The following is a 24,616-nucleotide window of genomic DNA, read 5'->3' on the forward strand; positions in this document are numbered from 1 at the left end:
ATCATCAACCTGGAAATCCTCCAAATTCCATATTACGGGATTTTATGGAGGCTTCCTCATGTAGACCTGATTACTTATTAACTCTACTTCTCTTCCCTTTTCCCTCTCCAGAGAATACAGTGGGTGGAGGTATAGGGTTAAAAATTTCAAACTTCTAATTATGGCTTGGTCTTGCTGCTGACCAGCCTTCATTCAGGAACCCACCCAGTGTCACCTCATTAGAACAAAAGATGCTCCTATACTCATTGCTTAGGAACTTACAAGGGTTTCAGGAGCCCTTTGTCAGAAATTGGGAGTACAGATTGATAGCTATGTTTCTCCTTATTTCATCTCCTCCATTCCACTTTTTCTACTTATTCACTTCATTGACTGTACGGTGCCATCCCTTACCTGGCTCCCTATTCCCTCCTTCTCCCTTTAAAACTCTTAGTCACCTCCGTAGACATTGAGGTTGAGCTGAGTTCATACTGGACTCTTTTCCCTATTATAACAATTATTAGTGATTCAAATCTGTTCTTACCACTTTAGTGTCCAGCAAAAATAGTCTGATCCACTTTTGATGTTCCCTATTTCAGTGAATGGCACCATCATCCAACCACTTGTGTAAATCAGACCTTGGACATCATCCTTGATATCTCCTTCTTACTTTAACTGATATCACCTCCTCACTATCCATGACTAATCCATCATTGTGTCCTGGAGTTTCAGCTTCCAGATATCTCTTAAATCTGTGCAGTTCTTTTCAACCCTGCTGCTGACATTTCTGGGCAGCTGTGTAGAACACAAGAGATGAGCGTGAGTTTTATTGTTAGACTGCTCACTGCCTCGGCCTAAATTCTACTCGTATTACATATTAATCTGTGTGACCTTAGCATGTCAACTCTAGAGCTCGCTTTCCATATCTGTAAAAATCATTACAGTCTCTAATACATAGGATTGATGTTAGGATTAAATGAGATATGTCTGGCACATAAATTCTGTTCAAGTGAACTATTTTTAGTTGAAAATACCATCATCTCCTGCCTGGATTATTGCAATATCCTAATTGGTCTCTCTTTATCCATTTTTGTGTACCTCTGCAAGCCTGCAACCCTAATCCTGGGAGAGTTATCATTTCAAAGTCCAAATATAATTGTATCACTTTTACTTAAAAACTTTCAGTGGTTTTAACTGCTCTAAGGATAAAGACCTAAATCCCTAACATAACTCACTAGGCTTTTCCTTCATTTAGTGCTTACCTGTCTTTTTAGATTCAGCTTTCTGCACTGCTGCTATGCCCCTCTTCTTTAGTTCTTCAAATGGTGCATGCCATTCTGCTTTTACCATTTCCCCTGACTCTGTGATTTAGGCTCTCTGCATATACTGCTTGCCTATCTGCAGTGTCTTCTGTCATCTGTGCCTAATGAATTCTTCTAATTTTTCATGTCTCAGCTTGGGCATCACTTCCTTGGGTAAATCTTTTCTTATTTCTCTAGCTAAGTGAATCCTTTGATAGACTCCTAAAAATTGCTCCTTTCTTTCAGAGTATCTCTATCTGTTTGTATTAATAGATTCCTTGTACTCATTGGGAACAGAGATTTTTGTCTGGATTAAATCAGTTTTTTCAGTGCTTAGCAGAGAGTATAGCTTGGCACACAGTAAACAGTTTTGTTGAATGAATGAATATTCATGTAGTACTTATGCCCCATAAATATTAGTCATTATTGTTATAGACACTTACTGAGAAGAGATAGGGGATGGGTAGCTATTCTCATTCACCAGGAGGCAGACCAGATTCATGAAACAGGAACCCAAGCAAGGAAGTGGAAGACTCATCATAACCCAGAAGGCCAGAGTTCAGTGGCCAGAGTAAAGGATAGCAGGAAAGCCCAAAAGATGGCCTAGACTTAACGATTCGAGACAAAGAGATCGTCCTGTTAAGATCCTCTTGATCTCTTAAGAAAGCTTGTCTTCAACATTTTCAAAGGCACAGTGGATAAATGGAGGAGCTTATGGGAGTGGCTTTGTCTAAGATGACGAACAATAAGGGGGGTGGCTTTATTCCTCAATACTTAGCCCCAAGGAAAAAGCCAAGTTCTTAAGTGATTGTTACAGCTGAGTAAAAATGATAAAAAAAAAAAAAAGGCAGCTATATTTCCTCAGATCACTTCCTTTGCTTCTCTTATGTCTTCTTTTCAGAAGTCGTAGTTTGAAGGAGGCAGGGTGACAAGAGTAAATATGTAAGCTATTTAGTTTCTTCCAATCTATTTTCTGTTCACTATTTTGGTAGCAACAATTGCAAACCTACATAATATTTTCCCTAAAAAGCAAGTATAATATTATTAAAGTAGCTGATTCAATCTGTTTGCATTTATTATTCCCTGTGTTATTATTATTATATTGTTGTAATTCATAATAATGAAGGAAAGATGCACTAAAATAAAAATACCTTACATTAATATAGATGATATTCAGTTTACTGCTACATTTATTGCTTCTTCCTTGAAAAAGCGCATGTTAGGCATAATCAATGGACTTTTATATTTAAGAAATATGAATTTGTGTCTAGTTCTTCCAATTATTTCAGAAAGGTACATTGGTCAGCTTTTTCACTTCAGTGCAAACCTTTCAGTTTTTTGTTTGTTAATGGAATTATTCTTTTTTCTGTTTAAGCTCTTTTTTTTTTTTTAAACACACGATCCCCTGGCGTAGTGATTTATAATGATGATCTGGCTTTCTACACTACTAGTGTAGCAGATCAGACGTTTTCTAAAGTCTAAAATGATGGTTAAACATTAGCAATGAAATTAAGATTAAATGAGACTCACTTTAACATCCTCAGGTTTCCACTTAAATAACTTTACATTTAAAGAAAATGAGGTGTTTAAATGGGTAGAGGACATGAATAGACATTTTTCCAAAGAAGACATCCAGATGGCCAACAGACACATGACAAGGTGCTAACCATCACTCATCATCAGGGAAATGTAAATCAAAATCACAACTGGATATTACCTCAGACCTGCCAGATTAGCTATTATCAAAAAGACAAAAAACAATAAGTATCAGCAAGGATATAGAGAAAAGGGAACCCCTCATGCACTGCTGCTGGGAATATAAATTGGTGCAGCCACTGTGGAAAACAGTATAGAGGTTCCTCAAAAAATGAAAAATAGCAAATCAATCTTTTTCACATGCAAGTAATGCAATTGCTGTGTGGTCTGAGGTAGGGCTTTGATAGGTTGATGAACGTTAATTTTTAAGGGAGGATATTTAAATAGGAAACATTTAGGTTAATTAAAAATAACTATATATTTGAAAGCTCTGAGAAATATTTTTATTTATTAATTTTCTTATTTCAAAAATTTTTTGTGCACCATCCACCCTCCCCTCCCAAGTAATCCTGCCAAATACGAGTTTATTGCTCATAGAAAGGCATTATCAAATTGTGTACCTATCAAATATGGTTGTTCATTTTACTCTGTGTCACTCTAGCTGGTCATTAATACACTTGTATGTTTTCACGTGTCATAGCAGAGTATTGTGTTATAAAATAATGAACAGATAAATTTAATAAATGGTATCCTTACCATAAAATCATCACTCTGTGTCTGTGGAAAGAATTACAGGCCTAAGTTTAGTATAAGTGCTGGAGTTCAGTCCTTCTTAGGTTTCCTCTGCCCAATTGTGAATACTCTTTGGGAATATTCTCTAGTTTTCAGGAGCTTTTCTGTTAAACCTTAAGCATAAGTGAACTGATAATCAAGGAACAGACTTAAATATATAACAACTAAATTAACTTATGCAAAGCACATCTAATAGTGCATATATTAAGCCAACAATAAATATTAAGCCAACAATACGTATCAGTTCTTATCCTTTCAAATGCATTTTATTTTTAATGGATTCTCTTGCAAATATTAAAGAGGCTTCCTAATCTTAAGAAATTACATTAAAATGAATGAACATTAGCATCTATATTTTTGAAAACCTCTTGTGCCTCCCCTGAGGTATGTCACGTTGATTGCCACTTTTTTTTTTTTTTATCAACTCACAATTCTAACTGTGCCAGGGTTTCTAAGGCAGAGAGGTTTTCTCAGTTTATAGTCTTTAATGATTTTGCATGGATACTGCAGGTGGTCTTTAATCAGGAGACAATTTTCTACCTCTTATCATGATGTACAGGCACGGAACAGATGCAGGGTATAGTCAGGTAAAACCGATACCTGATACATAAACCTGTACACATGAAAGAATTTGTATCAAGAAATCGGTTAATTTTTATATGACCCATGTAGAAAAGTTTGGTTACGGTTTGTACAGGGGCCTAAGAAAGCTAGACTCAGAGTAGAAAATGTAACAAAATTAATTTTTCCTCATTTGTTTCAAAAAATAACAAATGCGAAAGCAATTTTACAATATTTCTAAAACTCCTCTTTCATTGAGTCAACAGATGGCGTGTTATAAAACAAAGAGATTATTTTTTAAAGTTTTCATGGAATTAAAAATATAGTGATACACAGTTTGCTTTGTAACTCACTAAATTTTATTTTGGAATTAACTTTATCATTTTTTTGAGAGAGAATCTCAAGCCCGCTCCCCACGAAAGGCGGAGCCTGATGTAGGGCTTCTCACGACTGGGAGATCATGACCTGAGCTGAAGCCAAGAGTCAGATGCTCAAACAACCGAGCCACCCAGGTGCTCCTAATTGATCATTTCTAAGACCAGACTTGATATGAATTTCTAACACAGCTTTTCCTTGGTCTTGGGCAGCCTCCCTCTGCCATTTTTCAAATCAACAGTCTCTTTTGCAAATGGATGTGTTCTATACATGGATATATTTGTGGGTAGCTCTGTGTATGAATGTCTCTAAAGATATAAATTGCAAATCTGTTTTTTTCAGTTCCATCTTGTCAGGATCGTGTAAGATGAAAGATGAAGATTGGAAGTGATTTCAATTTGGTCAGCAACTTCCATTAAGTTTATAGTAAGGAGAACAATTTAGCATTAGATGAATGAGCTTTTATTGACCAGATTCCACCATAAGGCAGCAACCTGCAATCTCAAACAGCTGAAATCTACATGTGATAGTCTCAGGTTTTAGTCCGTTGTATTAGGGTATCATTACAAACTTTTAAATATTCATTAGATGCTATGATCTTCTGGCAGGAAGATATTAAAAATACAAGATCCTAACAACTGAACTCTCTCCCAAACGGCATAATCAATATCTATGACAAAAAAAGAATTTACTGTTTAGCTGAGACTGGTATCTCATTTGCCTATCTATATTTGTCACACTTGTCAAAAGCTATTTAAAAGCAAAATTTTGAATTTATATAAGGCACAGCACCTGACCTAAATCTTAGGAAAAGAGGGCTAGAGATTAACATTTAATATGGTTGATGGCACGTGCCAAATGTCTGCAGCACTTGTAAGAAGCAACTCTTTCACTGAGAAAATTAATTTTATGACCTAAACTTAGCAAAATAATACCCAAGTAGCATTAAACTTTTTAGTGCTTTGCCACTGCTCTTAAGACAACTAAACCTTTTGCCAAATTTTGCTTCTTAATAGTTCACGCTGGATAGGAAGCAGCCAACTTTTCTGTAAACTGTGGTAACTTTCTTAGAATAATTTAGAAAAACAGGCATTATAAAATGTTAAAGGTCGCCAAGATTTTAAAATCTAATATCACCTTTCTTAAAAATAACCTCTGACTCATAGCATTACTCATCTACCCTTTCTCTGAGATTTTATTAAAAACTCCGACCAGTGAGTCAGAAAGAGGGGCTTTAATGGATGTTAAATTTCCAGGGTGAAGCATCTTCTGAAAACTCATCATTTAACACACTTGCCATTGTTTTTCACAATAATCCTTTTTGATTATTCTTCCATCCTTCCTGTAACCTTGGATTTTGAGGACATTTCACTAAATCACCAAGAGCTACCTACTTTCTCTTTTTAAAACACTTTCTTTCATAATTCAGCCAAAATGTCCATACAACTCTTGGGTTTCTTACCCTATTTTATAAGAAATGAAGCTTCAGTTTCATATATTTTCTTTTTGTCCTTCTACTAGTAGATTTACATGAAAGCTTTTCCTCTTTAAATACTATTTTTACCTTCTTTGAAAGGATGCTTTTTCTGTTTAAATTTTAAAAGTTTATATCATTACTTTTTAATTTTTCTATTTAATCACATAATAATTATGATTTGAAAAACTTATCAGTTTATCTGACTTAAATTATCTTCATGTCAATTTGTAATTCTCTCATTACTTCTTGCATCTTAAAAAGTGACCAAACTTGAATTCTTAGGTTTTCTTTTTTGTTTTTTTAAAGATTTTATTTATTTATTCATGAGAGACACACAGAGAGAGAGAGGGGGGGGCAAAGACACAAGAAGGCTCCATGAGGGGGCCTGACGCAGGACTCAATTACAGGTCGCCAGGATCAGGCCCCGGGCCAAAGGTGGCACTAAACTGCTGAGCCACTGGGGCTGCCCAAATTCTTAGGTTTTCAAATTGAAAAGCATGATGTTGTGTGATAGCATTCTCAGTCAGAATTGAATATCCAAAATCCTTTTATCTTCTTCCTATTAGAAACTAAAAGAAAGCAAACAATAATTCTATCTTCTTTTTCTTCCTCCTCCTCTTCCTAACATGTATGGAGAATTTGCTGTGTGTCCAGGTCTTTAGAGGCATCATCTAATATTCTTATCCAATGAAATAGCTGCTGTTACTCATATTTTGTATGTGAGGTATTTTAGGGTTCGTACCAGAAGGAATCTATCCGAGATCATAGAGCTTGAAGTAGTGTGGGGTCTACTGGTTGCATGTTCCATCACCACTTTTTTTTTTTTTTTTTAATCTGTGAGAAACCATGTGTGTTTTATTTTCAAAGTCCATATTGTGAGTTGAAAATAATTCACAATAGAAGGTAATCTGGGAAAAAAAACAACAACCCTATTTTCATAGTTTCTTTAGTTTTTTGCCAAGTTGCAAGATACTCCAAGATACCTCAATGTCACAGACACAAAAAACTGGAAAGAGTTGGAGTCAGCCTTAGAACATGGTACCTGCACACTCTCTAAGGAATCATTTTGACTTTCACTAGATCCTGTTTTCTTCATTATTTATCACTTTCTTTTCTTTCTCCAGATTCTCATTTTTTTTTAGGATGCTATGGAACTGTTGGCAAAAGATTACAAATTTGCTGAGGATGCACAAAAGCAGAAGTATCGGCCAAAGTCAGTACTCACCTGAGAGGGGCTCCATCTGGAGGACCATCTTCCATAAAGTCCAAGCAGGCAGAGTTATTTATAGTTCTAGGGCATTCACATGGCCCATGTTCAGTCCCTACATCTCTCTCTCTCTCTCTCTCTGACATTTCTGGAATTTGTATAACTATCTTGAAATAAATGTCTAAATAGAGATATATGAAATGAGAAGGAACTTACCTATCACTGCTAGCTATAGGAAAGGAAGGATGCAGGAATGTAGGGAAATAGGGGATGCTCTGTGTTCCTCCTGCATCTTGGCATTTTTAAAAATCTTATAAAGAAGGAAGTTGCTAGACTTCTAAGCATTTCTAAAGGTAGTATTCTTTATAAGTTTTGATGCCCTGGTAATTTGAACATTGGTGCAGAGAAAACTATATCTGTGTTTTAAAAGCTGGTCATATTTGACTTAAATGTGTTTTTAAGCGTTTGGTTCTGATAGGCATCTATTGTTTTTTAGTTTTTCAACCTCTGCAGAAAGTAATCAATGTAAGATCACAATTACCTGATACGTGTAAAATGATTGTTGTAGGAACTACAGAATATAGACCCTAAGTTGCTGTTATTATTTTTTATTAGTTAGGAGCAAGAGAAACCTGGAGTAGTTCATCATAATGACTGTCAGACAAATTTTCTTTTCTGAAAAAAAGTCAAATTATGGTAGCATGCCAGAAAATGTACAGATAGTGCTTAGAGCATGTTAGTTTATAGGTATTTGGAAAGGAACCTAAGAACCTACAGTTTAGCCAAAGGTCTGGGAGGATAATTCAACATTATGTCTGGGCTTAGTTTACCTAGTAGTCAGTTTTCTTTAACTATAGGTAGAGCAGATGCAGGTAGTTGCGGTAGGACTAGCTTGGTTGTAGAGGTTGTGGCCCCTGTAATTCAAGAGTTTAGGTCAGAAACATGGTGTTGCTAATTATTGATTGGGTGGCCCAAGACAGTTTATACAAATTCCTTGTTCCTTTTTTCTTTTATTCGTAAAGTGGGGATAAGTATACTAGCATATACCCCAGAGGGGTTTTGTGAGGATTCAAATAATATCACAAATCACTTAATATAATGTTTGATACTCAATGAGAACTCAATGAATGTTGGCTGTCTTTACCGCAATAAGGTGGCTTGGATTTGAGTCCCAATACTGACTTGTATTGGTTAGCTGTGTGACGTTGAGGAAGTTACGTAATCTCTGAGTGTTCATTCAAAAGCAAAATCTGTAATATTGTGTACTTCTGAGAGTTGTTAGGATGATTAAATTAAATGATGTCTGGGAAGTACCTTGGCAAGCGTAAAACACATAGGAGTGAGCCGCCAGCGTGACTACTGAAGAGGCAAATAGTAAATAGCCTCTTACTATCTACTGTTGTGTAGATATTACTTTACTGTTTTCTTTGCTCTCTAGTGGTAGCAAATGTGTATCAATTAAGTCATTCAAAGACGAATAGTGTGAGCTTGAATGTTATTAAGGTTTGTATATAAAATTAGAGTTGGAATTAGCTAATAAGGGAAAAATAAATGTTTGTGAGAAAGTTATCAAATTTAATACTCCTAAATATTTAATAATCTTATCCCAACGCATTCTACATAAATATAATTATTATTTAATATGAAGCCCATTTGTGTTAGTAGTCTCTTTTTAATGACTGTGCAATTTAGGAATTTATAAGAATTTAGGAATTTATAAGAATTTAACCATAGTTTATAAAAAAATCTTAGGGGCATGTGGTGGCTTAGTGGTTGAACATCTGTCTTCAGCTCAGGGTGTGATCCTGGGGTCCTGGGATGGAGTCTGGCATCATTCTTTCTGCAGGGAGCCTGCTTCTCCCTCTGCCTTTGTCTCTGTCTCTCTCTGTCTCTCATGAATAAATAAATGAAATCTTTGAAAAAATCTTAGAAATCTTACTTATGAAATATAATTTAAAAATTTCTCCTTTAATCCCCACTACTATACATTTATTTTAGGCTCCTACCAACTCCCTTTTTATTTTTATTTTTTAAGATTTATTTATTTATTTTAGAGAGAAAGAGACAGAGACTGTGTGCAAGCAAGGACAGGGGCAGAAGGAGAGGGAGAGAGAGAATCCCAAGCAGACTCCCCATTGAGATCCCACAACACAGAGATCATGACCAGAGCCAAAATCGAGAGTTGGGACACTTACGCAATGGAACCATCCAGGCTCCCCAAGACCCTATCAGCTCTTAATCTGGCTTATAGCAATAAATCTTTAAATTAGCCTTTTAATTTTATTTCATTTTTTGGTCCAATAGTCTCTCACTCTCCAGTTCTATCCACCCCCATACCGCTGTGAGGGTATTCTCAGGCTGAATTCGATCCTGTCAGTTTAACTATCGAAGAAAACTCTTCTATGATTTCTCATTTGCCCTCAGGAAAAAGTCTCGAGTCTTTAGCAAGGCCCTCTGTATTCTGACCCTTGTCTATTTACTGAGTCAGCCTCCTCAAAGGGCAGTTTCTCTGTCCTTCTCACCATACTTACCCAATCCTCTATGCTTTTCCAGATGGGCCTCACTTTCACATCATTCTGCCTTTGCTCATTGAGTTTCCTTTGCCTGTAAAATAGGTAATTTAAATTATAGTTCAGGTTCCAGCTCATGCGTTTATACTTTATGAAATCATTGATCACTGCCACCTCTCTGAGCACCTAGCATACTTCCTGAATTGTTCTCTATCTTGAGACTGGAAATAACTTGGGGAGAAGGATCACGTCTTTTTCATCTTTGCACCTCTGGTATACCACACAATACTTGGCACAGAGTTGAGAAGTAAATCACTGTATGTTTTAGTTACTATATACTTCTTTTTAAAATTTTTTAAATTTTAATTTCAGTTTGTTAACATACGGTGTCGTATTAGTTTCAGGTGTGCTATAGGATTCTTACAGTTCAAGCCAAATGAAGCTTGGTGCTGTCTCTGAATTTATTTCCCTGTTTCATGTTTGGTAAATAGCCTTTTGAAAAGTGAAGCCAAGCCACTAGCTAAATATTAAAGCGACCTCAAATTTCAGTTTGTATCTACTGGATTAAACCACTGCTAAATAGCATCTCTTTTGTTTCTAGTTACTAGAAAAAGTGAATGTAGCTTTTAAATTACATAATCTATAACTCGATGTCATGAGTTCAAACCCATAAACTACTTGTTTAATTAGTGTGAATTATGTAGGGCCTGGTTAAAGATTTGTGCTCATTTTCCCAATAGGATATCCTCAGAGAGAGAGGTGCTTTAGAACAACTAATTTAAAGAAGATGCACTTCTATTGTATCTGGTTCAAAAGCTTGCATTTAATCAAGTCATTTTGTTTTTTTTAGTAAAACACCCTGCACCTGGTTGTTAATTAGTGATCTAGATTCATTGGTTCAGAGGGAGACCAAGCTCACATAAACCAGAAAGCCACACATACCTTGCATTTTCCAACAGAGAGATATTTAAAAGTACAGTTATGTGAAGTGGTGGAAGGGAAAGACTCCATGCTTTAATAATGTTAACCTGAGACAGTTTAGATTCTTATCTGAAATATCTGGACATATGAACAACCACCACAGTTTTCACAATTATGTGAAAGTGCAGGTCTTGGATTTGGATTCCAGGTAGTAGCATCCAGAATAAACCAGAGCACTGCCAAGACCCCAAGTACATTAGTCTACATTTTTGCAAACTGTATCCCTGCACCAGGAATTCTCCCAAAGGGAACAGAATATACTTGCTACACTTCAATAAGGTCGGTAGACAGGTTCTCTCCTATCCCAATCAGGCACTTGAGATACCTCTATTCCTTCACCCTCATCCTTCACCCTGCCATTTGTTAGAGATTATGATGTGCAGGAAGTTTGCTTACACGTGGTTGGGTATGAGCAATGTGGAGTTTATAAAACTCTTAGCTGATTCTGCTAAAAAGCTGCTTCATCTCATGGACTATGCATTAATTGGAGATATAAGCACTTTCTTCAAATCTCAGTTTCTATTTCTGGGCTATTTGACCTTGGACATTATAATTAGATTTGCAACTTTTGCAAGTATTACAGACATTCTTCCCACTGTGTGTAGCATGATGACAAAAAGACTATGTGACAGGACCAGAAATGTAGAAGGAAGCATACTTTACAAATAAGATAATAAATTTCATTTTGGATGCCTTGAAAAAAAACAAAACAAAACAAAACAAACAAACAAACAAAAGACTATGTGAACAATGGTAAGCCCAGAACCCATAATTCCTGTCTCTAAAAGCAAGGAGCATTCATATATGTTTTCTGTTTATTTATAATGGATCTTTCTACATTTACATATAATAAACTTGATTTTCTTTCTTTTTTTTTTTAAGTAGAAAAAGGATTTATTGCTCACATAATCAGGGAAGAATAATGGGTTAGCTCTTGAAGGAGTGTCTACAAGAGCCAGGACCCCATCTCCAGCCCTCTTTCCCTCTGTCTCTGTCTCTCCATCTTTTATCTCTCCCTCACTTTCTCACTACATTAATTACTTTTTTTTATTGGAGTTCAATTTGCCAACATATAGCATAACACCCAGTGCTCATCCCACCAAGGGCCCCCCTCAGTACCCATCACCCAGTCACCCCAACCCCCTGCCCACTTCCTTTTCCACTACCCCTTGTTCATTTCCCAGAGTTAGGTGTCTATCATGTTTTGTCACTCTCACTGAATTTTCACTCATTTCCCTTTATTCCCTTTCACTAATTTTTATATTCCCCAAATGAATGATCTACACCCTAAAAACTACAGAACACTTCTGAAAGAAATTGAGGAAGACACAAAGAGATGGGAAAATATTCCATGCTCATGGATTGGAAGAATTAATATTGTGAAAATGTCAATGTTACCCAGGGCAATTTACACGTTTAATGCAATCCCTATCAAAATACCATGGACTTTCTTTAGAGAGTTGGAATAAATCATCTTAAGATTTGTGTGGAATCAGAAAAGACCCCGAATAGCCAGGGGAATTTTAAAAAAGAAAACCATAGCTGGGGCATCACAATGCCAGATTTCAGGTTGTACTACAAAGCTGTGGTCATCAAGACAGTGTGGTACTGGCACAAAAACAGACACATAGATCAATGGAACAGAATAGAGAATCCAGAAGTGGACCCTCAACTTGATGGTCAACTAATATTCAACAAAGGAGGAAAGACTATTCACTGGAAGAAAGACAGTCTCTTCAATAAATGGTGCTGGGAAAATTGGACATCCACAGTCAGAAGAATGAAACTAGACCACTCTCTTGCACCATACACAAAGATAAACTCAAAATGGATGAAAGATCTAAATGTGAGACAAGATTCCATCAAAATCCTAGAGGAGAACACAGGCAACACCCTTTTTGAACTTGGCCACAGCAACTTCTTTCAAGATACATCCATGAAGGCAAGAGAAACAAAAGCAAAAATGAACTATTGGGACTTCATCAAGATAAGAAGCTTTTGCACAGCAAAGGATACTGTCAACAAAACTCAAAGACAACCTACAGAATGGGAGAAGATATTTGCAAATGACGTATCAGATAAAGGGCTAGTTTCCAAGATCTATAAAGAACTTATTAAACTCAACAGCAAAGAAACAATCTAATCATGAAATGGGCAAAACACATGAACAGAATCTCACAGAGGAAGACATAGACATGGCCAACAAGCACATGAGAAAATGCTCCGCATCACTTGCCATCAGGGAAATACAAATCCAAACCACAATGAGATCCCACCTCACACCAATGAGAATGGGGAAAATTAACAAGGCAGGAAACAACAAATGTTGGAGAGGATGTGGAGAAAGGGGAACCCTCTTGTACTGTTGATGGGAATATGAACTGGTGCAGCCACTCTGGAAAACTGTGTGGAGGTTCCTCAAAGAGTTAAACTTGATTTTCTATCTTTATTATTGGTTCAATCTTTTAACTCTTGTCAAGAAACTTAAATCCATTTTAGAGCCAGGCTGGGTATAAATACTGAAAGCCCAAGTCTTTGCCGATTTCTCTGTTTAAATGGTGATTTTTTCCATCTGATTATTCTTTATATTGCTTTTGGGCTAAAACATGTCTTCATTCAGGTATTTTTGGTTCTAGAACCACTGGACTTTTATTACTTAACCCATGGACTTGACTACCCATTCATGCACTAATCTCTTCATTCATTCCATAGATGTTTAAAGACTGCCCACTATAAGCCAGACACTAATGTTTGCCCTAAAACAAGTGATATTTCAATCTGAGAATGCTCAAAGTATTCTTTGGAATTCTCTGAGGATAGTTAGTATTTCATTATATCCCGACTATTCAATTGCTAATGCTATTTCGTGTGTGTGTGTGTGTGTGTGTGTGTGTGTGTGTGTGTAATTGTTAGAGGGCTTACAAAAGGCACATTTAACTTCTCACAAATAATATTACTTAAACCACCTTTGAATAATCTTACATCATTTTCTGTATGATGAAAGAACTTTACAAATCATACTCTCTTAGCTTTCAATTGCTTAACAAATTACCATGGATTTAGTAGCTTAAATTAACACCAGTTCATTAGCACACAGTTCTGTCGATCAGAAATCCAAGGGAGTTTGACTGGGATCTATGCTTAGTTATCACATACCTGAAATCAAGATACTGGTCTGGATGAGCTTTTATCTGGAAGTTCTGGGAAAGAAATGTCTGCCAAGCTCATTTAGGTTGCTGGCAAAAATTGGTCCTGTGCTATTGTAGCACTGAGGTCCCTGTTTCCTTACTTGCTGTCAATCTCATTTTCCAAGACCTTCCATATTCCTTCTCAGATGACCACCTCCATTCTGTAGCCAGCAGGTAAACTTAATGCTTCCTATATTCAAACGTCTTTGATTTCTTCTTCTGAGAAAATCTGAGAAAACTCTACTTTTCGAGGGCTCATGTGGTTATTCTTGGCCCACAAAGATAATCTTTTTATTTAAGGCGAATGGATTAGTAACCTTATTTACACTTAAAAAATACCATTTGCTATGTAGCATAAGCTGATGATGGGTGTGATAGCTTATCATTTTCACAGTCCTATCCTGGGGATCAGAAAATGAAAAATACATTTTTATAATTATGCTTCCAAACTGTTTATAATTTTTTTTACTATTTATTGTGTTATTGCTGCCATATATTTTATTTCTATAAGACATAACTCCCCAAATACATTGTTATTAGCTTTTACCTAAATAATAGATTATCAACTAAGAAAAATTATAAATAAAAAAGTCTTATATTTACCTACATACTTAGAATTTCTAGTGCTTTTTATTGATTTATTTTTGTATAGATATGATTTTTCATCTGGTGTTATTTTCCTTCTACCTAAAGAATCTCCCTTAACATTTCTTGATAGGCAGGTGTGCTGGGAACAATTTACTCTATGTTTGTTTGTCTAAAAAGTCTTTGTTTTACCCTAATTTTTGAAAAATGTTTTTGCTGGGTATAGACATCTATATTGACATTTATTTTCTTTCAGCACATTAAATGTGTCATTCCCTTGACTTTGTTGTGTACTGTTTCAGATGAGAGGTAAAAGATAACTTGTCTTCTTCCCTTTCTCTGTCATGTAATTTTTCCTCCTATTGGCTATTTTTAAGCTTCTTTCCTCATCACTGGTTTTTAGCAATGTGATTGTGGTAGACTTTAGTGTTGTTCTGTTTCTGTTTATTTTGCCTGTGTTTTATTGAGCTTCTTGGGTTTGTGCCTTTCTAATTTTCATTAAATTTGGAAAAATTTCAAAGATTAATTCTTCAAATATTTTTTCACCATTTTCTCATGCCTATTTCTGGGACTACAATTATATATATGTATGCTAGGCTCCTTGATGTCCCAGATGTCAGTGAGACTCTCTTTTATTTTTTTAGTGGGACTCTATTTTACTTTCCAGTCTTCTCTCTCTCTCTCTCTCTCTCTCTGTATATGTCTGTGTTTCTGTATGGATAAGTTCTGGTGTTCTATCTCTTCTTTTGTAGTATCCAATCTGCGATTAAGATCTAGTAAATTTGTTTTTTCATTTAAAATATTGGAATTTCCAAATATAGAATTGTCATTTGGTTTTTCATGAATTTTTATTTTCTGAGAGTTTCCATCCACATAGTTACTTAATTTTTAAATAAAGATTTTATTTATTTATTCATGAGAGACACACACAGAGAGAGGCAGAGACACAGGCAGAGGGAGAAGCAGGCTTCCTGCGAGGAGCCTGATGTGGGATTCAATCCCAGGACTCTGGGATCACATCCTCAGCAGAAGGCAGACACTCAACCACTGAGTCCCCTAGGCGTCCCTATCCACTTATTTATAATGTCTGTATTTTCCTTTAAATCCTTTAGTACATTTCTAATGCTGTAGTGTTTGTTAATTTCTGTATTTACATCATCTTTAGTTGTTTTTCTATATACATTTTCTTTTGATTATGTGTCACATCTCCCTGTTTCTTTGAATGCCTAGTAATTTTCTTTTCTTGGAAATTGTGAATACTTCATTGCTGAGAATGTACTTTTTTCTATCTTTATCAGAGTATTGATTTTTTTTTTTTTGCAGCAATTTCCTGTCTGATAAATTTTATCTTGTTGAAGCTATTGGGTAGACCTAGAGTTGTCCTTAATCTAGAACCAAAACAATACCTACTTTTACTGTCTCTTTCTGGGGTCTCCACTGAATGTACGTGGAGTTCAGTGAAGCCACTTATTCTAGATCATTCAATGTCTCTAGACATTCAGTGTCTCTCGACATTATGTGATTGTGGAGTCCTTCATTCACCTCACAGTCCCTAGTGGCCATTCTCCACCATGCCTCATGTAGTCTTGCCTTGAATGTATGCAGGTTAGTATTGGTCCAGAGACGTAAATGGACATTTCTGCAGATGTCTGGAGATACCTCTCTGTGCAGCATACTGTTCTCTAGTATCTTATCCTGAAAATTTTCTGTTGCCTCAGCAGCCCTTAATTCTTGTCTCTATTTATCCTACCCAGCAAGAACACAGGGTTTTTTTTGTTTTTTGTTTTTTGTTCAGGCTATTTTTCTGTGCTGTAGTTTGGAACTCATGTCGTGTGCTCTTTCTCCCAAGGATCATTGACCTGAGATAGTTGTTGCTTAATTATTTTAAATGATTGGTTCATATATTTATAATTGTTTAAGGTAGCAGAGTAAAACCAATACCAATTGTTCTGTCATGACTGGAAATGGAATTAGTAGTTTAAAAGTTTTTAAGTTATCTATTTGATATGAACATGCTTTAGATTTTAATCTCATTTGATATAGTAATTACTCAATTTCCTGCATGCATATATTTCAAGAGATTTTATCTGGGATCTGTATTTTAGAATACTTTATCAACCCTGTGTTCAAGAGGCAGTGGCATTCTCAAGTAGGGGTATTTCAAGCCATCTTCATCTTCATTTATTTTGCTATGGTGAACTATATTTCAAAATCTTGCTCCCCACTTGTTTTCCCCTCGTGGGTTAATTTTGGAGTTTAGAGTTGGTTTCTTGACTATATCCTAAAAATGCTTCATTTTACTGCCCACCAACTTTATCCTTTGGGACCTTTCGTTCTCTTATAATTCTCCACAACTCTCCTTTAGTTAGTTTATTGCTAATGGCTAAAGTCTACCCCAGTTGGTGAATGGCTAAAGTGAAGCCAGTTATCTATGAACATGCTTCTACCAATTATAGGTTGTTCAGTGATTATGATAGCATTTTGGATTCCCTAATGTATTAATTAGCCAGGTCCTTTGAGTGCTTTTAGTAATTCTGATGGAGTTTTGTATCTCTTGATAAACTCATTCAATCATGGCCAACCACTTAAATATGTCTTTTGCTTCTAGAATGGTTTTTATTTCTTTGCCATTTAGGTGGATGTTTGACTATAGAGAGACTATTACTAGGCTGCAAACACAGCAAGGCCAAGAGGCTTTCCCTTATTTAACCAGACCTCTGGGATGCCTTAAGTGTGACCAATACTTGTAATCATGAGGCATGACATTCACTGTTCTAGTTTCATTTTTTGTTAGTATAACAATATCCACTCCTATAGTGTAAATTCTGATTAACCAAGGCAATACAACTTTTGCTTTCTCTTGGGAAAAAATCTTCCCTTATTTTTGTAATTTGTGCAAAGTGAAGATCCTTACTTCCTTCTCTGTGATTTCTTTCCATCTGCTGATTCTCTGCTCATTACTAATTTATATATTCTCAGTGGGTGGCTGTCTCTCAGGAGATCAACATTACAAAAACCCCCTAGGCAATGAGTCAGCTGATGAGGGATCAAAAGAATTATCATTTCCCCAACTACTTATCTTTGGAATTTTTAGCGTGATTATCTTCTCTTCTTCTTGTTCTCTTTTACTGTATCTGACAAGCAGTTGGGTATGAAACATGAAAGCATACTCTTTCTATCCTTTCTCTTAAAATATTTAAGACTAGTCAATAATACCTCAGTGGGGTGACCAGTCTCCCTTCCACTCTAGTGGACTTTGATTGCTCACTTTCCTATATTTTCTGTAATGATGGCCATTGATGTGTGCTTAAATAGCTTTAGGGTTTTCTTTTGCACTCACAAAATAAACATCTAGGAAGATAGGATGGCAAGTGTCTACTATGACACTACTGATGTCTATGTGTTTTCTTGTACAAAAAATGGTCATCTTGTTTCTGTTTAAAATAAAGATAAGTGCAATATACTAACAAAAATTAAAATTATAGGTAATTGCAGGCCACTGAAGCCAATTTCTTCATTCAGTGAATGGCAGGCTCATTTTGGCGATTATCCTAGTATCTAGTATTTATATGCCATAGTAGTATATGCATTTCCACTCTGAAATTTCACACTATGTGATCATCACATGAAAGTAATCTCAGATCAACATTTGTTACACATAGAAACATTTATTCCCAACAAGCATAAGAACCATACTACTTGTCTGTAGTTCTGTTGTCTCAAATGCACTGATTAATATCTACCTTGGAAGACTTTCTCTGAGACTAATGTGATGACATTCTTATAGGAGATAGAGCAAGCCTCAATGTCAGTTCAGAAAGTAGGATCCTCCAACTTCTAGATTTAAGAAATACATTCATTTACTTCCCTAAACCAAATGTATTTTTCTCTTAAGCTTCTCTCTCATTCCTTGTCTTAGCAGGAGATTAAATCATGATCATTATTGGGACTCCATTCACTCTCTCTAGCTCAAATTAAGAATCCCTGGGTCTTAGGTAGATAGAAATAACGTGAGGTTGAGGGCTGGTGTCTAGTTCACCTTTGATGCCCTTTCTGTCCAAGACTTCTTGAAATCTTGAAAATGGGTAGCTTTTTTTTTTTTTTTTTTTTTTTTTTGAAAATGGGTAGCATTTTGTGCCAAGCTTGGGCTCTAAGAACTTTTAAAAATCCTCCATCACCACGTTATTTTGTGATTGGCACTAGTTATCCATAGGTTATTTTGTTAGGGATACAATTACATTTTGGGCATCCTTGTCTTGGAGCTGGTCTTTGTACGTGTACTTAGGTCTAAGTAAATCATCAGGTGTAAGGCATCAGTGCCTTTATTTAGGGATCTGGCAAAACAGGAGCACAAAAATATGAACACAAATCAAAGCTTGGTGAACTGATTTTGGATTTTGCAATTAAGAAATGTAATCTCAGTAGACCTGTAAAGTTTGTATTCTATCATATTTTATTTTGGGTAGTATAGGTAGGTGGGTAGGGTGGGCCATTAAACTTTCGATCCCAGGTATGTTCTATATCTCACTGTCCAATATGGTAGCTATTAGCCAAACATGGCTATTTAAATTTAAATTAATTATAATTCAGTAAATTTTTTTAAAAAAATTAGTTCCTCATTTACACTAGTTACAAGGCAGTAGGGGCTACCATATTGGATATCATGGATATTGAACATATCCATTGTTACTGAATGTTTTATTGGATAGTACTGATGGTCAGTTATCTGAGATCATCAATTTACAATTGATGCATACTAAAATATATATATATATATATATATATATATTTAGCATCTACTGATATACTGTAACATATTTTAAAAGTAGCAAAACTGTGTTTAATCAGATTCGAGGTAGTGGAGTGAATCTTTGTTTCTTTGTGTTCACTTTTTGATGATTATTCACATGTCATTTTTGAGTAATTTGTATTAATACTTTCCATTAAAAGCTAAAAATATGGGTATTTTGGTGTTTGCTTATATTTGTAAAATGACTTCTATTTAAAATGTGACAGATACATTTAGGAAGAAAAGTTATTTATATGGAAATAAGGAAATAGATATAGTTAGCTTTTGATTGGTTTTATTTTAGTGGCCAAAATGGATTCTCCAAAGGGTTTGGGTTTTTTTTGTGTTTGTTTGTTTTTGTTTTGTTTTGTTTTGTTTTTAACTGAAAGAATAGGACATTGGCCAAAATTTTGTTTGCTATTTTGTGCATGGATTTCATTATAGACTCAAACCTTCAGAAACCTGTACAATAGAAGCTGTCTTCAAACCAAGGCCACTGAAATTTGAGGATGCCAGTACCATCTCTGTATATTTAAACATCAGAATTCCCATTTCTGGAATATCTTATACCTGCATTCTAAGTAGCACCATAGTAGTTTCAGAGGTCATTTAACATTAATTGTCTCAGCTATACATCTTGAAGTGCTGAGCGGCTTGGCCAAGAGGCATAGATGCTCAGTGGCAGAGCCAGAATATGAACTCGTGTATAGTGACCTCTGTCATCTAGGGCTGTCCTCTATTTGGTACTTGTGCTTGGTACAAATTCTGCACCATACCCGGTTCCATTGTAAGAGGATTCTCAGATAGCTTTTGATATCATAACTGTTAAAAATTATTTGGTTCCTCATATTCAAGTATTTTGGAATAAAGTGAAGAAGAAAAATAGAACCACTTAAAAAAATCCAGTAAGTAATGCATCAAATTTGAAAGTAAACTTTGTATAGATAAGTTCTAAGATAAAAATCTAAAAATTTCCTGGTCTTAAATATATATCTTTTGATACTCAAGATAAATTGTTAAAGAAAACAGGCAAAAGGCAGATACATAATAAGATTCCTTTATTAAAAAATGTGTATTGTATAAAACAGAGACTTGAGTATATATTTCAAAGTATTAATAATTCTGTCTCTGAATGCTGGATTATGGGTGATTAAAATTTCTTTTCATTATCTGCCTTTTCTTCACATTCTTTTATGAATATGAGTTTCTAGTATAATAACAAAAATATTTTAATATAAATTGCATTTTTATCTAGGATTGAATAAATATTACACTTTAGATAATAAAGTTTTCAAATAAATTAGAATATTTTAAGAATAGGGGAAATTTTAAGGAGATTAAATTTTTTTAATTTTAAAGAGATTAGATTTTAGAGATAATTAAATAATTATGAATAATATCTCCTACTGATTTAAAATACATATATGTAGATCATAATTTCTAAAAATACAGTTAATATCCTATAAGAAATATGAATGGAATTTACTTAATAAAAACTTATTCTTGGACCATTATTTAATTTCCTAGTATTGGGCATCCCTGGGGGCTCAGCGGTTTAGCACCACCTTCTGCCCAGGGCATGATCCTGAAGACCCAGGACCGAGTCCCACGTTGGGCTCCCTGCATGGAGCCTGCTTCTCCCTCTGCCTGTGTCTCTCTCTCTCTCTCTCTCTGTGTCTCTCATGAAAAAATAAATAAAATCTTAAAAAAAATAATTTTCTAGTATTAAAAACAACATCCAGAAGCTTTATCTTAAACATCTTCTTAAACATCTCAGTGTAATTATCTTTTGAACCCAAGTCATATCCAATAACTTCTGCCTTCCTCTCTTAGGATGCACTTATTTTCTATGTACAATGCACTTAATTTACCATATGCATTCATAGCCATCAATTATTTGTTTTGCATAATTTAGCTCTTAAACTGAACAGTTAGATAATTTGAACCTACAGTACTGTCTGGTTCATTCTACTTTGGTATCAAGTTTTCAGGGCCTAGGCCCTATGTGACATGTATTTTACGCCAACCAGGATTTTAATGTAACCCAATAGGCCCTGGACAAGCACTTGATGTACTGATTATCTGGCTCTCAGACTCTGAAGCATTGGATAGTTAGACGAGAGGAAAAGGTTTTCCTTGACTGGATCCTCTTTCCACTGGGTCTGAGCTCTGCCACAAAGTCAATTAGCAAATATCTTTTGGGATACTTGGCTCTTAAATAGGATTTAAAGGTACATTAAAAAAAAATTCCTGTTTTAGGGGAATTAGAATTCTAGGTAGAAAGGGAAAGGCCTTTCCTTCTTTCACTTCATCTCAAGACCAGAAAATAAAAAAAAACTCCCTGGAACCATGGAAACCAGTAGATTCAATTTGTAATCATTTTTACAGAGGAGTCAGATGCATGCTTCCTGTCTCTTTTATTGGTTTCTTTTTGCCTTTTTCTTTTCAATAACTGCTGTGATTGAGCCTTCCCTATCTTTGCCGGCACTTCCCAAATCGGCCTCTTTGGATGGTGTATAGATTCTCTGACAAGGGGGTTATTTATTGGCTACATAGATTTTCTGTCTCCTGCTCCTTGGGGTATGTAGTTGTGTTTTATTTTCCCTTTTTTCTTCCTTCGTTTGCTTGCTTATTTTATTCCTTGCTATTTTCTGATAAAGAAAAAAAAATCTATTTCAGCTTACTTTTTCCCCCAAGTGTTTTTGAGGAGCCTCCTTCCCCGCCCCCAGCATTATACTTCTGATATGTTTATTCTCTGTGATAAAGTACTTCCACTGCTTACACAGGAAAATACATGCACCTGAAGTAAACAATGATCTTTACTTTTTTTTTTAAGATTTTATTTATTTATTCATGACAGAAACAGAGAGAGAGAGGCAGAGACACAGGCAGAGGAAGAAGCAGACTCCATGCAGGGAGCCTGATGTGGGACTCGATCCGGGATCTCTAGAATCACACCATGGGCCGAAGACGGTGCTAACACACTGGGCCACTGGGGCTGTCCTGGTCTTTACTTTTAAATCATGAAAATAATCAACCTGTTTTAGCATTCTACTAGAGTATATCCCATTCACCAAGGTTGGTAAGAAAAAGTTGTGCTTATATTTTTTGGATTTCCATTTTTAAATGTAATGTTTTGTTTTATGTTGCGCAATATTAGTAAGTTAAGGTTATGAAGGCCTCTTGCAACAGTGCCTTAAAAACAATCATTAAGAGACCTGTTATTTAAAGAGAATTAAAATTAATTCAGATGGAAAGGACATTTTTCTTTGGACTCTACCCCATACTTTCCATCTCTGTTAGGTATCTTTTATTATCTTCTCAGGGCACAATAGCTTTGGGTGGCTAGAGTTTCTATAATTGCTCTTCTCTGTTTTTTATTCTTTTTCTTGTAGTTTCCAAACTGATTGCTTTTTTAAAAAAAAATCTTATTTATTTATTTGAGAGAGAGAGAGAGAACGAGTGTGGGGAGGGGCAGAGGAAAAAGAAGAGGGAGAAACAGACTCCCCACCGAGAAGGGAGCCCAACATGGGACTCAATCCTAGGACCCCGAGATCATGACTTGAGCCTAAGGCAGATGCTTAACTGACTGAGCCACCCAGGCACCCCCAAACTGACTGCTTTTTTACAATAGTTTCTGAACATGGAAATCCTGATTCACTTGATTATATAGTCAAAATGCCTTGTTCATGGATAACTGACTTATCAGCAGTAGATGGTGGCTTAGTCCAGTTTTCTCACTCTCTTTGACAATTAAGAATGACTGTGTTCAAAGCTGTGTCTATGGTGCTTAACCTAGTGCATTGTATACATAGGATTCTCTGTAAAATAAATAAATAACTATAAAGTTATCAAGTATATTAGAGACTTTAATGCAGTGGCTATAGGATCAACAGCTAATTTGGTTTTACTTGGTTTAAAAAGAAACACAAACCAAAAGATAGAAGATTTGAGAGTTCATCCTAGGTTTGCTGCTTAGTCTGATAATAATAATGTTAGTGATACAAATAGAAATCAGGATGATAATAATATAGTATTTCACAATTACTTCACACTTATAAAATGATTAATTCTGGACCAGGTGCCTTACATCAATTGTCCTATTTAATTCTCACAATATTCTAAGAGTTCAATACTATGGATGTCCCATTATAGTTGAGGAAGGGGAAGCTTAGAGAAATTAAGGAACTTGCTTAATGCCATATAGCTGGAGAGTAGTGGAACTCTGAACCTGCTCATTTACCTGGAGAAACTTACATCATGTAACTGAAAGCCCAAGGCTTAGGGCTTAATTTCAATCTATCTGCAGTTTCTAAGGATTTCCCTAACTTTGTGATTAGTTTTGTCCTCAGGCTGGTTTCCATCATGGTAGGAAGCAGCTTCATGGACTTTAAGTCCCCTTGGTCACTTGCAACTAGAAGAGAAAATCTCTTCTGGTAATTCTTTTAGAAAAGTAAAGAATTTTCCTTCTCAGAAATCCTCAGCAAATCTCTCTCTGTCCCCAGTTAAGTCATGTGTCCAGACCTGAATCAGTTACTATGACCATGGGAATAAACTTAATTGGGGCCAAGCTAGCAGTATAGTCAGCTGATCTTGAGCTACACAAATCCCAGCTAAATGCTGGGAAGTCAATCAGTAGTTATATATATTATATATAAATCTTGCTTTAATAGTCTTAGCTAATGAATATTTTCCTCTCAGTAGAATGATGCAACTTTATAAAATATTTTTATCTATTTATATATCTTTCAACACCACTATGTTTTCTTTTCCCCAAAATTTATTTAGAAAAAATTGACATGTAACATTGTGTAAGTATAAGGTTTATAGCCTGTTTATTTGATATACTTGTTTACCATGAAATGATTATCACAGTAGCATCCCCTCACATAATTCCTAATTCTTTTTTGTAGTGAGAACATTTAAGATCTACTACTCTCTTAGCAACTTTCAAGTACATAATAAGTATAATCACTATGCTGAGCATTAGATAAAAATTTCATTTATTTGGGGTACCTGGCTAGCTCAGTTGGTAAAGCATGCAACTCTTGATAATGGGTTTATAAGTTTGAGTCCCTATTGCATGTAGAGATTACTTAAAAATAAAATTTTAATTTTTAAAAATTTATTTAAAGGAGGATATTGTTGAATAGTGCCCCTCTAAAATTCATGTCTATGCAGAACCACAGAATGTGACTTTATTTGGAAATATAGTCCTGGCAGATGTGATTTTTTTAAGAGAAGGTCATACTGGATTATGATGGGCTCCAAAGCCAATAACTGGTGCCATATGCTGTGGTCTGAGTGTTTGTATTCCTGGGCCATGTCTGAATATGCT

General features: G+C 35.4%; 2 long non-coding RNA genes across 2 annotated transcripts in view; both read left to right on the forward strand.

The window, feature by feature from the left end:
* The window catches only part of LOC140620144 (uncharacterized), a 221,059-nt gene that overhangs the window by 145,759 nt on the left and 50,684 nt on the right, over nt 1-24,616 (forward strand). The gene's annotated exons all lie outside the window — the stretch shown is intronic.
* LOC140620145 (uncharacterized) overlaps nt 1-24,616 on the forward strand; it is a 31,521-nt gene that overhangs the window by 6,365 nt on the left and 540 nt on the right. The gene's annotated exons all lie outside the window — the stretch shown is intronic.

The sequence above is a fragment of the Canis lupus genome, chromosome 28 (assembly GCF_048164855.1).
Source record: "Canis lupus baileyi chromosome 28, mCanLup2.hap1, whole genome shotgun sequence".
In the NCBI taxonomy this organism is placed as follows: Eukaryota; Metazoa; Chordata; class Mammalia; order Carnivora; family Canidae; genus Canis; species Canis lupus.